The following is a 14,647-nucleotide window of genomic DNA, read 5'->3' as shown; positions in this document are numbered from 1 at the left end:
GGATGACTCCCACCATCCATCTGCTCTGCCCTCCTCGAGAACTACTGAACACAACTAGAATAAGCCTCCCAACCCTGCTGACTAGGTACCTAACAAGATGATATTCAATTCAACAAGGTGTGTATTTGACAAAAATGGGCCTTTAACCAAGAGAACAATGTCCACATCAACAACAACATTATGAGATGAACCACCTTGATGGAAGCAACTTCTCCCGCTAGTCCAGAGACCCAGAACAACGATATTTGACTGGTTAGGGACTATATTATCCCCATTCAGAGGAAGAAAAACAAAACAAAAGAAACACAAAACAACCCTTCTGAATCTGATGAACACTTTATACAGATTCTCTCTTCTTTATCTCTTTCTCTTAATCCTAATTCCTCATGCCCAAAATTACTAATTTGTAAGCATATTTATCAAAATACGTATGTAAAATGCTAACTTGACTTAGGGGAGGGGGTGGGAAGGGAGGATGGAGGGAAATTTTGTAACTTGGAAATATGCATGTGCATATGGATGAAAATAAATTTAAAAACCGGACCTTTATCAATCCCTAATTGATTTACTATCTGACTTCCCACAGAAACCATTCCAAACCTCTTGCAGATTATCATATCTTCCTCTCAACCATTCCCAGCTTCCCAAATGCTACACCTCACTTTATTTCCTGAGCTCCCTTTCTTCATTCTCTTTCTTTCTAATTTCCTTGGCATAATCTTTGTCTCTCATCTCTTCCCTCAGTTTCTGACAAAGACTCGTTATTACCAAGGCCAGCCCCTGTACAGTCCATCAAAACTAGCTGGCTCATTTAATGTGCGATTCTGGAAAGCTCCTTGATCTCTCTTAGTCTCAAATTCTAGATCGCGGACAATAATAGCACTTATCATACAGGCACTTTGTGAGGATCAAATATAAAAATTATCATAATAAGGCTTAAAGGTTTCTATAATGTTTTACAATCTTGTTATTTTCTCTAGAATATCATTTTCCATACTTTTCCCCTCATATCTTTAGTCTCTTTCTAACTACTGGATCCTCCCCACTGTCTTCAAACATTCCCAAATCTTACCAACCCAAACCTCTCCTACTGCCTACCGTTCCCTCAAGCAACTATCCCATATTTCCCCTTCCTTTGTCAACCAAACTCCTGAAGAAAGCTTTCTCTTCTTAGTGCCTCTATTTCTTCTCCTCTCTCCCCTTAACCCTATGAAATCTGGCTCCTGATTTCATCCTCAATCAGTATCATTCTCTCCAAAATTGCAAATGATCTTGATTGCTAAATTTAATGGTCAGTTCTCAGGTCTCTTTCTTGATGGCCTATTTGTTACATTTAACATTGGTAACCACCTTCTTCAAGATGCATTTTCTTCTCTGGGTCACCACTGAGACACTTTTCTTTCTTTATTCTTGTCTTCTCTTTCTCAAGATGGGTCATGATCCATGAGTCCCAATCTCTTTTTTCCTCTTTATAGTCTCTCTCAACACACTCAACTACCTTGGATTTAACCATCACCTTGATGAAGCTGACATTTCAACCTAGATTTCCTGACATCTCAAACTTATTATCATCCAAATTGAACTCTATCTTTGCCCTCAAACTTTCTGTCAAACTTTCTTATTACAGTCAAAGACACCCTCATTCTTCTTGTCTCCCAGATTCATAACCTTCACATCATTCTACATTTCTTCCCCTCTCTTTCCTTACATATCCGAACTCTTACTGTTTATAGCAACACTATATTTCTTACATCCAACTACTGTCCACTAATATTGTTTTCAATGTAGTCCAGGTCTTAACCAATGATTGCAATAGACTCTTAATTGATCTTCACACCTCAAATATCTCTTGATATCCAGTACAGTCTATAGACTGCTACCATTGTCCTCCTTCAGCATAGACTTTACCATCTGACTCCTCCACTCAGCAACTTCCGAAGGTTTCTTCCTGCTTCTAGGATAAATGATAAACAAAACCTATGAAACCTTGCTACAACCTCTCTTTATAGTTTCATTGGAATAATTTGCTTTCTCTTGCATCCACTACTCTGTGATCCAACTAAGTAGGACTTGTCTTTTTTTTCTCATTCATTATATTTATCTAACACCTCTCTGTCTTTGCATTGGTGGCTCCATATTGTATTTAGCTCTTCTTTATGGAATTTCTCTCTGTCTTCAAGACACAGTTTAAGCACTGTCTTCTGTTTGGAGCCTTCCCCTGATCCCCCCAGCTTTCTGTACATTCACTCACAAAATACCTTAAATTTAACTATATATGAATTTATTCATTTGTATTTATTTATATCTTCATGTTAACTCATTTATTTATTAGTGTGCATTTATTCATTCATGATATATATTTATACATATTTGTATTTATTAATTGTACATTCATTGAATAGTCTTGCATTCTTTATATATGTGTATCTTGTCTCTAGAATAGGAGCTCCATGTGATAGGGGTCATTTCATTATTTACCTTTATATCCATAGCCCCTTGCTAAATGCTAGGCACAGAAAAGGCATTTAATAACTCATTGATTGTCTGGTAGACCAGCCTGTTTCCAGTAATTGGGGAACTCATTTAAGAGTTGCCACCAGTTTCTTAGACTTGATGTAATCAAAGCAATATTGTCTCCAAATAGGAATGACTGGTGGACAGGAAATCTCTCTTATCTGTACTTTGGTAAGCATCCTAATGCTAATGCTGATAAACAGGTATAGTGAACAATTTTCTTTTTGTTATATGCATTCTTGTTTTGCTATTGTTATGGAGTCATTTTTCAGTCTTGTCCAACTCTCTGTGACTCCATTTGGAGTTTTCTTGGCAAAGATACTTGGAGTGGTTTGCTATCTCCTGCGCCAACTTTAAAGATGAGGAAACTGAGGCAAAGAGGGTTCAGTGGCTTGCCCAGGCTCCCATAGATAGTATCTGAGGCTGGATTTGAATGTAGTAAGAGGAGTTTTCCTGAGGCCATGTGCTTCTAGTTACAGTGCCATCTAGCTGCCCTTTATATTAATAATCAGAGTAATGTCATCTCTTGTTACATCTTTTGAGAAACATGGTATTCTTTGAAATATGTATGGAAGACAACACCTTCTTTGCTTATCATTTCAACCTACCAAATCACATGATTTTTAAAGTCAAGAAATAATAAACATAAGAATATCTTGGGGACAGCTAGGTGGCTCAGTGGATAGAGCACTGGCCCTGGAGTCAGGAGTATCTGAGTTCAAATTCGGCCTCAGACACTTAATAATAATTACCTAGCTGTGTGGCCTTGGGCAAGCCACTTTACCCCATTTGCCTTGCAAAAAAAAAAAAGAATATCTTGTAATTTTCTGAACTCATCTTCTATTTTGCCTGCTATATCTTTTTTTTTATTCATAACTGTTTGTCTGTTGTCTCTTCCATTAAATTCTCTGATCCTTGAAGACAGGAACTGTTACTGCCTCTCCTGGTATCCCTATACTTACTCAGTATCCAGAAAACGGAAAGCACCTAGCAAAAATGTTTGTTGACTTACTGATAAAGACACCATTCACTACAAGATAATATCCTAAGTCTGCCTGTTTTCTCCTTCTACTTACATCAAGAATTCAAGTGATATCTGTGCATATTTTATATTTTCTCATAAATATTTTTTATAGATGTGAAAGCAAAATGAGTCTGTAGGCACTTTCTCAATTGCTTAAAAATAGAGAAATTTAAGATTCTTTCCACCCACTCCCAACCTTCCAGTATACTCTCCTTTTTCCAAATTTCTTTAGACTCAGTTCCTCAGTGTCATCAAAATTATGTCACTTGCAGAATGGAACTCCTAGGGATGGGAACATTCTTCCCATATTTCTTTTCTCTAGCATAATTCCTACTTTCTCACATATCACATGAGGGGCTGTGATGTGATAGTCCAAACATGGTGGCTCCATCTGTCATTGATGAAGAATAGAAATTCCTTAAGGATATCTTCAAAGATATTTTGCATTACTCTTCTATTTATTGTCCTTCTTTCAGGTTCTTCTTGAAATGCTGTTAGGTTGATCTGTCTCTATTGGCTTTCTTGACAATGTTTTTGTAAACTTGTTTCATCTGCCACTGCTTTCCACTATTTTGTGAGGTAATCCTGCTCAGAATCTCCATCAGTCATTCTAAGATTTTACAAGTAGGGACACAATGACATTTTTTGCTTGTGAAAATACAGCTTCATATTTAGAGGTTTTTACTGCAGCTAGATTTACATAATAATGGCAAAAAGGGACCAGGAGGATGGAGGACAGTCATCTCTTCCAATTTACTTTTGTTCTGACTCAAATTAATTTGCATGTCAAGATGGAAATTATCTTTCAGATCTCTGTCTCTTACAAAGGAAGTTAAAGGAACATGCTTCATCTTAGTCTGAGTCTAGATACAGCCTAGATTTTGTTTTGGTGCCTCTTAGTTGATTATGGTGGGATAGCCTTTGGCTATAAACAGATGTCAGCTTGTCCTAATCGGGTAGAGGCTTTTAGGTCACACACTCCAGTAGATAGGAATCAAGATGGCCAATGGGTCCCTAAAGAGATAGAACTCCAAAACTTCTAGCAGAATACAAAAATGTCCAGTGGAAATGCTTAGAAACTTCTGCCATAGCAAGATCTTGAGGTGTTGTGCCCATGTTTTACCATTTGCAAAGAGAAAGAGTGCACTCAATTGAAGAAAGCAATGGAGAGCAGCATGAGGACATCACCAGAAGACATCCACAGCCTTCTGACTTTGGAGCTATCAGTTTGTCAGATGTGTTTCTTAACCCTTTATCCTTGATCATAGTCACTCCCAAAATGTGTGCCTTCTATGTATGGTCCTACATCCATTTATGCTTTGTATGCTCTTTCCAACTCTTTCCAACTCACCACTGTATCCAATATGTATTAAAAGAATCTTTTCTATCACTTTATTTGCTCAATTCCTTGAACTTATATACCCATGGAAGGCCAGAAAAAAACCAAATACAACAATAGGGATGTGTGAGGAATAGTTTTCATGTGGTGATGACCCACAGAATATTGGATCCACATAGCACTGGGTCCACAAATAAGGCAAGGAGTCCCAGGGGAGCAATACAAATGGGCTTATATTCTAAATGAGCATTGCCCCTGACAGCCATATCTTTCCTCTTACAAGAAGATCAAATATTTGCCAGCTAAAATGACTTCTGGGTTCTTATGTTTCTATTTGGTAAGAGAAGTTTACTTTTGTTAAATTTCTTCGGGAAAAAGTGAAAGGCTCTAATAAGTTTTTTAAGTCCAGAAATTAAATAGGTCAATGTAGAATTGCCTCAATTGTGTATCAAATCTTCAAATTTAATTTTTTAAATTTAATCTGACTTTGATTTAATCTTTGCTCTTGAAAAGAATGGTTTGACTACAGATTGACAGCTCAGATAGCTGTCCATTCCAGTAATAAATCCACAATGGCTAGTCAGCGATGTCCCCTCTCAGATGCAATTTCTTTTTTTAATGTTATTTTGACTCATTGAACATGGCTTATATTTCATTTCGAAGAAAATATTCATGAAATACAAGTATAAGACTTTATAGTTTAGAAGCAGACTTTCATATCCTAAAGATGTTTTCCAACACACACACACACACACACACACACACACACACACACACACACACACAGTGTGTGTGTTTCATGATTTTTCTGTTATATCCAACTTTTTGAGATAGTCTTCAGCAAAGATACTTTAGAAGACTGCCATTTCCTTCTCCTTTTACAGCTGAGGAAACTGGGTTAAGTGACTTGCCTAGTTCACACATCTAGTAGGGCTAAATTCACCTGAGTTTTCCTTACTCTAGGCTCATTGTTCTATCCATTTATACTGCCTAGGAGCATCTTACCTTGTTATTTATAAGATTCCTCTATTTCCTCATTTTCTGCCACAGGATGAGAACACATGAGAAGCTGACAAGTTTATGTCGGTCTTCCAGCTGATACTTATCATGGACAGTGCTTTTTGATTTGACCAAGTCTCCAATGAAATTATGTTTCTTGCTGTCTTTGAACACATGATAAAAAAATTTAACAAATGCCTTTACCTTTCCAAGAAGGAGTTGTGACTCATCTTTTAATTTGGCTGAAACTTTCTTTTGTATTGTGATTTCATATATAAAAAGAAAGTCATGATGTCTGTGATTCAGTTTTTCCAAGATTATGTTTACTTACGGTGTAAAAATCATAAATCCAGGCCTGGGTGGATAGGTATATGTGCTGCTTTTGAGGTCTTCTACTCTGACCTCTTTAGTTTTTCAGCTAAAGAAACTGAGGATCAATGATGACAAAGTCACATGGGGCAGAAGTTGCAGAGCCATTTTTGATCTCAGGTTCTAGAATGCTCAGTTTCAGTCTTTCTATGACTCTATCACACCTCCCATTGTTACTCATGAGACAAAAAATCTCAATTTCTATGAGCAACAGCTGTTATTAAATAATAATCATAATCATAGCAATCGTAATAACTAATATCTATTCAGTGCTTTAAGGTTTGCAAAAGACTTTACAGTTATTTCTCCCATTTAATCCTTACAATGACCCAATAAGGCAGGTTTTTTTAAAATGCTGATATCATTCCCATTTTTACAGAGGAGGAAACTGAGGCTGAGAATTTAAGTGACTTGTTCAGGGTTCACCAGGTGAGTTTGTGTCTGATATAAGAGTCTGCTTTTAAACTATAAACTTCCTGACTCCAAGTCCAGAAATACCCTCATTTCTCTACCTAGCTGTCTAATCTGTATTTCTGCCTTTAATGGACTAGGCACTGGGTCCTGTCTTAGTGTTTCTAGGTGATATAAAAGAAGTGTGAACCCTTTTCTGTTTCCTTGCCAAGCTCACTGAAGAATCAGTAGGAGGCTCTCTAGGACTAAAGGACATTGTGTCCTTTTCTTTGTTTTTAGGGTCACCATGGTCAAAGAATTCATGACCAAGTCTGGTCATTTGGTGATAAGATCCTCTCTATGTAGGCAGCCTTCGACTATAAGCCCCAGTCTATTTCTGATTCTGTCTGTTTGCAGAATGATAAACCCTGCCAGAACTGCTGCTCTGCTAGCCTAGTCTTCAAGTTTCTAGGCTCACCTCCATATCCCAAGGACACACTGGGCTGGAATTCTGGCAAGGCCATGCTCATCTAAAGAAGGATCCTACCAACTAAGGTAATGGATGTGAAGTCAGGAAGACCTAAAGTGAATGCCTCTGGGTAATTCACTTCTGAATTCAGTTCCTTCATTTATAAAATGAGAAGATGGGACTCAATGGGCTTTCAGTTCTAAGTCTTTGATCTTTTGATTAATAATTTTGAAGATAAAGATAACTATTAACGATCCTGGCAGTAAAGTTTTCCTCAGATGCCTCTGAGTGGGATGGTGGCTAGAACACCAGACTGGAAGACAGGCCAATCTTAGCCTGAGCACTTCCTCTAACACTTTAGAAGCTAAGTGACCATGGAAAAGTCACTTATCCTCTCTCAGCCTCAGTTTCCTTTCTATATACCCAGGATGATAGTAGAGCTACAACACAGGTTTCAAAGAAATAATTAAACTAATGCATCTTTAAACTGCTATGTCAATGCTAGGCATTGTTATCGATATTATCATTGACGTCATGGATGACTTGGGGATTTAAAGCCTATTCCAGGGAAGCAAATACCCTGGTAGGTCCTATGAAGCCCTAAATGTTTCAGACATGAATGTGGATGGAGGCAGTGATTATTCTAGGATAAGCCTAGATCAATTCATAGAAGCTCGTCCTCATATTGCTTGTCAAGGGAATCATTTCTTGGTCAAGGCAATGAGTAGAATATCTGCTGGTGCACTGTCTGTCATTGGTGCCACTAGAGAGAATGGCTGCCCTGATGAAATCACCAAGCTGGAAGTATCCAAGTGATGAATAATCATTAAAACAATACTAACAGTGATAATAGCTTACATTTATCTACTGTAAGGAGTGAAAATTGTAGCCCCCATCCAAATCAGGTCATAAAGTCCCTCATCCCGTTGTTCAGGAAAATATGCCATCATATCAATGAGGGTTTATAATGAGAGATATACATCATGCTTTCCACCTCTGGCCCTCAAATCCTCCCTTCTTCACAGTTTCCCTATTTCTTTAAATGTCATTCAGGTTTATAATCTCAATAATCTCATTGACTCTCAATTCTCCATCATCCTGCACATCAACACAGTTGTCAACTGTGTATCAACACTTGATCTTATTTCTACAATATCTTTTGCTTCTGATTCCATCTCTCCACTGACACATCTGCCCCCTTCATTGAAGCTCATAACACTTCTCACCTGAACTATTACAGTAGCCTTCTAACTGATTTCCCTGCTTCCAGTCTTTCTTCTCTCAGCCCCATCCTCCACTCAGGAACCAAAATGAATTTCCTCCATTGCAGATCTGACCTTATCACTCTTCTTCAATAGTCTAATAGGATAAACATATAAACTCCTTTGCTTCTTTGATTTTTTTTCTTTGACTTTTAAAACTCTTTATGCTTTGGCCCCATTTTTTCTTTCCAGTCTCATTAATACTGTCTGTCTCTCTTACTCTATGATATAACCAAAATGGCATTCTTTCTCTTCTCATAACATCTGGACTTTGTATCTTTTTATTGGCTGTACTCCATGTCTAGAATGCACTCCCTTTTCATATCCATAATACAGTCTCTTCTCTTCCTTCCCACCAGATTTTCTTGATTTCCCCAAACACCAGAGTATATGAAAATTTGTAGAAAAGTATCACCCCCATGGGCAATGGAGATGACCATGGTAGGTGTGAACAGGCTAAACAAAGGACACATGAGAATTTATAAAAGGAAAGTAGAATAAAGGATGTAATCAAAGAAATGCATGAACAAAAAAGATGAGTTAGACGTTTGTTAAGAGCAAGAGGCAACCAAAGAATATGCTATCTGCTCTCCAAGTACTCTTCTGTTGTTTTTGAAAAAAAATGGAGAATTAGTGGGTAGTGATGAAGATGCAAAATATGAAGGAGGGAAGGAAGCAAATAAGGAAGAGAAAAAGAAGTAGTCAATGTAGGAAGGAAGGAATAAAGAAAGAAAAGAAAAATGTAGGGTGAAGAAAGGAAGAAAAGCAGCTAAAGAAAAAATGTAGGGAGGGAGTAAGGAAGGAAAAAAGAAGGACCAAAACCACAACGATATCATAATAAAAATATACAGCAGAAAAGAAAAGAAGGATGACAAATGGCAAATTACTTATGACCTTGTGAAATTGAATATATGTATACTTGAAGCACTGTAGCAGAAGTTTACAGGGTCAGATAGAGTCCTTTTCTTGTTCTTTGTATAGTAAAATATTTGAATTTGTTTATTATTGTCAATTTCATAATTTAAAGAAGGTGTTCCCCCCCAAGAAAGAAAATGAGGAAACTCCCAGCACATTGGGTAGTCCTTCTCTGGTGAGTTTATGGGAAGCAAGAGACCATGGGCTCATATATGTAGGCTATGATTTGAACTGTTGGAAGAAAAATCATCAGTAGGGGCTATAGATTTCTTTGAGTATAAATTTAAAATTAACCTGAATATTGAATTTGTGAATGACAATCACAGAAATTGAGAATTAGAAGGCATGTCAGCAACTATCTGGTGTTGAGTTGTTTCAGTCATGCCCAAGTCTGTGATCCTGTGGTTCTCTGTCCATGAGGTTTTCTTGGCGAAATTATTGGAATGGTTTGCCATTTCTTTCTCTGGGGTCAAATGGAGGTTAAATGACTTTGTTCAAAGTCATTCAGTGGAGAACCTTCTTAGATTGGATTTGAACTCAGATCTTCCTGACTCTAAGCCTAGGAGTCTATTCACTTGTACTACCTAGCTGCCCCAGCAATGCATAATAGGAAAAGAATTTCCACTATAACATGCCTAGCAAAAGGTCACTCAGTCCCTGCCCTATCTCTCTCTACTCCAATGAGTGAGAAATTACTGCTTCCTGAATTATCCCAGCTCACTTGGGAGACAAGGGAGACAAAAGTTCTCCCAAAAGTTCACCATTTATCAAACCAAATACAAGTGCTTAAATATCCTCCCCATTCCCTGGTCCACCCCCATTCCTGTGACACTCTACAATTCACCAGTAAATAACACTCTGGTGCTGGAGGACACCAGGTAATGGAGCTTTACGATACTCCCACATACAACAGTCCTTTGCACTTAATAACCTGGACAGTCTTACCTTTCCAGGCTTCTTGCACTTTTCTTGCCTCCACTTATGATGTTGGCTTTCCTAACTGCTCCTCCCACACAACACTCCATCCCCTGACTTGAGACTTTTTTCCCTAATTGTCCCAGACACCTGGCATACTCTGCCTTCATGGTACCTTCTGTCTTCCCTGGCTTCTTTCATGTTTCAGCTGGCAGTGTTACCATCTGCAAACCCTTCCTGGTTTTCCTCAGTCTTTATGCCTTCCCTCAGAGACCATCTCCATTTTTTTCTCTATTGAGGTTCTTGCTATCTAGCTCCTTTCATTTTATCTCCCCTTTGTCTATGAGTTCCCTGAGAAGAGAGGATCCTTCTCTCTCTTTGTCTCCAGCCTTTAGCATCCTATGTGACCCATAATAGACTCTTGAGAAATGCTGGTTGATTCCCTCCCTGCTCCCCCCAGCATCCTTTTCTGTGTCCTCCTCAAAAGCAAGCACTCTCTTTTTGTTTGTATTTGCTTTTGTTGTATTGCATCTGCAGCATTTGACCTGATTCCTGATCCACAGTGAGAAATAAATGTTTGTTGACTTGACCATCAGTTTTAACACATTATCCATGCTGCCAAATAGACCTGCCTAAGATCAAAAATCTAATAAATGCTACTATCACCACCACCATGATACGGACCCTTAACTGTCTCCTGTCTGCATTATGGAGATGACCCATTGGGCCTTCCTGTCCTATCTCTCCCCACTCCAATCCATCCGCCTGACCTGGGGAAACAAGGTTTTAGGCTCCGGTTTTCCTCACTCTAATCTAGTCTTCATTTAATACGCCACCTTGCTACCAATATGGATTATTATGTACAATGATTGCTTACAAAACAGGAGAAGATAGGTGTGCGGGTGAACCTTCCATAGAGAATATAGAAAGAAACATATTTCATAGAAATAAGAAGGGGACGGGTAGGCTGGAGGGTGAATCATGATAAAGAACAATTGTGGGAAGACTCCAGGAAGAGCTGTGGAGCTGTCCAGACCTCAGAGAATATGGCAGATTGAAGCCAGTTCAGGAGAGAGATGGACAATACTCGTATCTCTTGGAGGTACATAGGAGAGATGAAGGCAGCCAATGAGAAAAGAGAGACCATGGGGAAAGGAGAAAATGGCTGAGGGTCTAGGCACTGGTGAGTGGCCAGAGGATGTTACAGTTCCTGGGAATTAGAATCCTCTGCAGCTGGGATTAAGGGAGGAGGCGAGGAGGAAAATTCTCTGGGAATGGGAGTGGGAGGGGGAAATGAATAGATCCAATGAAACTTTTGTGTCTCTGGTCATTGAGAATGAGATTCAATATAGAAAGGATTCAATAGAAGAATTTGTCTTTTGGCTTGGTCTTCTTTGATCTGTGGCTGGATGAGAAAGCTGCTCTGTAGGAGTAAGGCCTACAAGCAGGCACTGGAGGGGCCAAGACAAAAAGTCCTCTAGTGTTCTGCTGGGAACCTTTCTAGGAAAATCACAGCATGGATCTTTTTGAAGAGGATCTATTTGTCGATGGGTCTTTCTAAGAGCTCCCCAGATTCTCACATCACCCAATAGAGAGCAAGACTGTTAGGGTGTCCTAGGGGAAGCTAGATGGAACAGTGTGGGCCTGGGGTCAGTTTATTATCATGAAGTCAGATTCCTGAGCATGTAACCTTGGGCAAGTCATTGAACCCTGTTTGTCTCAGTTTCTTCATCTGTAAAATAAACTGGAGAAACAAATGACAAACCACTCTAGTGTCTTTGCCAAGAAAATCCCAAAGGTGGTCATGAAGAGTCAGACACAAGTGAGATGACTGAAAGCACCTCTACTGCCCTGCCCCCAACACCACAACCAATCAACACCAACAAATAACAGACATGGGGACAAGGGAAATTTGGGTATATACTGCTGTTACTATAATATGGAAGGAGGGCCAGCATACTACTATAGCCATAGAAGATAGAGAGCTCATCTCCAAATCAGGAAGACTTACATTTAAGTCCCATCTCTTTGACATGTGCTTTTTGTTCAACCCTGGGAAAGTAACTTAAGTTCTCAATTGCCAGTGATGTTTGAACTACTTTCTTGAAAAAGACCATGACATCAGGGAGGTGATGCCATGACAGCACATGAACCACATTTGAGTGGAGGGGCTGTGCTAAGTCACCAGCCTCACTTTCTCTTTCAGAGTCATTGGGTCCAATGGGGAGATAGGAATCAGAATGACCTGAGATGACCCTGGATTCAAGAAAATTAGGGTGAAGTGACTTGCCCAAAGTCACACAGATAGTAAGAGTCAAGTTTCTGAGGCTGGATTCAAACTCCCATCCTGAATCCAAGACTGGAGCTCTCTCCACTGAACCAGCTAAATGTTCCAGACAATGCCCTACAACACCTACATACATGGGCAGAGGAAATATCCTCCATGGGAAGTTAATGAAACATAGGTCTGCACCAGTCCTTTTCCCCATCTATTTTGCTTCTTTCTCCCCCTCACACCCCTCTCCTCTCTTCCTTTCTTTTACTCCCTTTACCCCTCCTCATCCTTCCTCTTGCCTCTTCCTTTTTCCTTCCTCCTTCCTCCTTCCTCCTTCCTCCTTCCTCCTTCCTCCTTCCTCCTTCCTCCTCCTTTTAGCACTAAATATCTCTCCAAAATTGTCTAACTTCTTGGAGCCTCAGGTTCCTCATCTGTAAAATGGAAATATTTTTAAAAAACTCAAGTGAAATGAAATGAATCAAACTCATAAATTGTGGAGATGAGATTGTATAATTGTGGAGATGTGATGCTGTGAACTCCACTCAATGGAGACATTTGGGTAAAAACCTTAAGGACTATTTGCTGGGGATTTTACAGTGAGGATTGCTTTTGGGATATGGGTTGGACTAACTGTTCAGTGAGGTCACAACACTAAGATTCTGGGATTCTAGAACCAAGGATATATTTCAAGGAAAGCACTTTGCCAACCTTCAAATCTCAAGGAAAGATTTCATTATGGTAGCACTAGTTTAAAGTTTTAGTTGGAGATACTATGTAGTAAAAAGGATGGAGAATCAGCTGCAGGGTTAGAAAGAGCTGAGTTTGAATCCCATCTTTAACTCTGTAGTGCCCCAGGCGCTCTCTCTCTCTCTCTCTCTCTCTCTTCTCTCTCTCTCTCTCTCTCTCTCTCTCTCTCTCTCTCTCTCTCTCTCCCTCTCTCTCTCTCTCTCTCTCTCTCTCTCTCTCTCTCTCTCTCCCCCTCTCTGACTCTCTTTCTTTCCACCCCCCCCATCTCTCTCCTCTGTCTCTGATATTCATTGCAGAACAGGGGCTAAGTTTCCCTGATGGAAGGAATCTCCTCTATGGAGATGCTGATATTCAGATCAGGATAAAAGAAATAATGAAAAGGATGATGATGATATGGCTGCCTCTTCCAGCGTAGTCTGCTCATGACTCCAAGCATCACAGACCTTGGCTTCGCTATGATCCAGAATGTCCTTCCTATTATCTACCATAGAGCCATGTTAAACCCCCAAAATGAAGTTCCAAATAACATAAATACTAAGTTACTGGCCATTATCCCCAGAAAGGCTCAAGCAGAATCAATAATGCTCTTAGTCATATGCAAACCTGAACAGCAATTTCTGACCAAGCAGGAAATGATATAATAATTCAGTCATCTCTGGACCAAGCACACAGGGATAGGCAGGACCTTAGGGAAGAGCTCCCTCACACTCTCACTCTGGAGTTCCAGGCCTGCCTTTCCCCTGAATATTCTGGTTGTAATGTCCCCAGAGAATTACCTGGATTCTGAAGCCACAGGGACCATAGCAAGTTGCAGATGATGCTTGCTCAATCAGTTGGAAGCCCCCGGTGGAACCCGTCCTCTTAAAACCCTATGATTCATTCCTTTTCATTGAAGGGGCAAGAATAACAGCAGGGAAGTTATGTAGACCCTTAAAATAATAATAATCAGAAAGGAAGTCATATTTAATATAATAATTTAAGTTTGGAAAATGGTGGAGTGCTGAGGTCACCAAGGGCTGCAGGTGATGGCAAAGCTGTCAGATGCTATAGAAACAAAATTAAGATGTAAATGGGAAAGATTTAATAAAATAAAGAAAATTAAAAACAATACGAAGTTAATTTCTAACTTTCTAAGTCAATATGCAGCTGTAGGGATTCTATTTGACTTTGAGAGTTTTGGTATAAGATAGAGACAGGATGACTGGGCTCACATCCCATCTCTGATACCCGTTGATTGTGTGATCTTGTGTTCAGGGGCAACATGTAATCCATGGGTAAGACATCTCTCTAAGATTAGATTCCAACCTGCATTATTTGGGCGAATTTCCTCACCTGGAAATGAAATATCAATGAAATGCCAAATCCAGTCCCTGGGCTTTGAATATTTCAAAGAACTTCATATATATATATATATATATATATATATATA

This window comes from Macrotis lagotis, chromosome 2, assembly GCF_037893015.1.
Source record: "Macrotis lagotis isolate mMagLag1 chromosome 2, bilby.v1.9.chrom.fasta, whole genome shotgun sequence".
Lineage (NCBI taxonomy): Eukaryota > Metazoa > Chordata > Mammalia > Peramelemorphia > Peramelidae > Macrotis > Macrotis lagotis.
This window is presented reverse-complemented; position numbering follows the sequence as displayed.